Here is a 2,795-nt window from a genome sequence, read left to right as displayed (position 1 = left end):
AATTTTCTTTTTTTTCTTTTTGGGTCACACCCGGCGGTGCACAGGGGTCACTTCTGGCTCTGCATTCAGGAATTACCCCTGGCGGTGCTCAGGGGACCATACGGGATTCTGGGAATCAAACCTGGGTTGGGTGTGTGCAAGGCAAATGCCCTACCCCCTGTGCTATCGCTCCAGCCCCTCATTAGCAAAACTTTTAAAGCAATTCTGTGTCAATATGTTTTGGAGTTTACATGGAATAAGTAAGGACTACATATGTAAAATTTCTCCTTACACTTTATATTAATACTGTGGTTTATAAAGTTATTCATGATGGGGGCTGGAGTGGTAGCGCAGTGGGTAGGGCATTTGCCTTGCACGGGGCCAACCCGGACTTGATTCCCAGCATCCCATATGATTCCCCGAGCACCTCTAGGAGTAGTTCCTCAGTGCATGAGCCAGGAATAACCCCTGTGCATCGCTGGGTCTGACCCAAAAAGCAAAAACAAAACAAAACAACAAAAAACAAGTTATTCATGATGATTTGTTATAGGCATTCAATATTCTAACATCAATCCCACCACCATTACACCTTCCCTCCACCATTGTCTCCAATTTTCCCAACCACCCCTTAAGCCTGCTCCCATAGTAGCCCTCTATAATTTATTTTATATTGCTTCTTATCAATAATTTGATGACAAATGCTCAAAATTGTTTTCTTAGAAGAAAGTGATAATTGTTGTATCTCATCACAGAGTCATTAAGTCCTTGTATATAACAACTAAGATGTTACAGGTTAAGCCTTCTGAGTTTATGTTTTGTTAATTGAGATTAGTTGCCTTCTGCATTACATCCTACCCAGTCTGGTATGCTACTACTGGTTTATCAGTGTTGTAGAGTTTGAGACTCCAGGAAGTCTGGATTTTTTAATGGAGTGATACAGCTGGAGTTAAATTTGTGACTGGGTGGTGGCTTTGGGATATGTGTGTGACTACCGGGGCTTCCAGAAGTATAGAGAAATAGGAAGATAGAGATGGGGGAGGTAGCTCTCCGACTTCGTGAAAGAATGGTGATTTCAGTCACAAAACCTGCTTACCTAAATTTTTCAGCAGATTAATTTCTGGATGAGGCTCAGTTCTGATGGAGTCTGGTCAGGGCCATGGTGGCGATTTTAGAATATGGGAGCCATTGGTTGCCAGGACTTTGTTTGGATGGGCCAGCTCAGGGCCTACCTCCCTCTGGGATGCCCTTGATGACCCAGCCATGTGCAGATATACAGAAATATCTTCTGGGACTTGTTGATCTCTTTTGAGATTTATTTATGTGTCTCTGGATCATGGCTGGGGGATGAGTTTACATGGTACTGGAGGTGGTTCCTCAGCATTCAATTCTTCCCCAGAGTGATCATTTCCAACTATCATTGAGTCATAGTCATTTTAGTTTAGTAAAGTTTTCTAGTGCTTCTGATTGCCTTCCCATCTTTTTTTACCCACAAATTCTATTCAGTTATGCAGTATTTTCGAATTAAGTTAATTTGGGTATGGAAGACAAATATCTTACGGCTTTCTCAAAAAGACCCTATTGGGCTACTTTCAGAGGCAAAATACTGAGAGAATTGGAGTAAGTGGTTGAGAACTCTAAACTTTTACTGTTTTATAGCAAATCAATTATTTTGGTGAATATTTTTAATTAAAAATTTAATAATGAAAAATACTAAAATGAATCCAATGCCTTTATTTTGGAAATTGTGACCATTGATTGGCTTTCTCAAGGTTACATTGCTAATTAATATAGCTAATTATGTTTACCCAGGATTCTTGGTAGACTTTGTTGTCCTTATGTATTCTTCCTTAGTTTCGGGTCAGTGGCATGTGGATAAAGTATATATGTGGAAGTAGATAAAGACAACAGTAGGCAAGAATTGTGAATTGAATGTCAAAGGTTTATTATGATGTTAGATATTGAATATATTCTGGTAGATAGTTTTTGTTCTTTATTCCAGTATTCATTCTGTCAATTGATGGCAGCTAAATTAAGCATAAGCTGGACCACCTCATTCCCACAAGATAGATACAACATTACTTCTGCTGTTAATGTACATATCCCTCTTCTGGCTAGGGGTGGCACATTACTTGTATTAATATTTTGCTGCTGCATAACAAATTACCACAAGCTTTCTGGCTTAAGGCACAAATGTGTGATTTTGTATTTATGTGGATTAGGAGTGTGGTCATAGGTTGTGGGTCCTCTTTGGGGGCTCACCAGATGTTATGGTGGTGAGTGGAGTTTTGATTTTTATCTAGGGCTTCAGAGTCCTCTTCCATATATAAATTGTTGTTAGTAGAATTCAACCTCAGTGATTATAGGACTTGTCTGTCAGTAGAGTGCTATTATCAAACTTCTACAAACTGTCCACTGTAACTTGCCATGTGGCCCTCTCATAACCTGATAGCTGGATTTTTCAAGGTCATCAGAAGAAATTCTCTCGTCTGTTACAATGGAGTTTTATGTAATGTCACTACAGAGGTGACTATTCCAGCCTGTTCACAAGTCCTGCTTGAATGTATTTGGGGATTATGGAGGATGTGTACATACATAGTTGGTGGGGATCTTATCACCATCAAAGTGTCCATGGCCTTCCACTACTCTTATGTCACCTCTGGTCTAATTGTCAGCAGAATAACTTTGATTCAACATTTTGGACAAATATATAAAATATATAAGGGTTAAGGTAGGACAAAAACTTGTTAAGTTGTTGACAACAGTCATGGAAATAGTTGATAAATTACAAGCATCATGAAAAGTGATATGAAAATTTC

Source organism: Sorex araneus, chromosome 5 (genome assembly GCF_027595985.1).
Source record: "Sorex araneus isolate mSorAra2 chromosome 5, mSorAra2.pri, whole genome shotgun sequence".
Taxonomy (NCBI): Eukaryota; Metazoa; Chordata; class Mammalia; order Eulipotyphla; family Soricidae; genus Sorex; species Sorex araneus.
The sequence above is the reverse complement of the archived record's forward strand: the minus strand, read 5'-3'. Positions refer to the sequence as shown.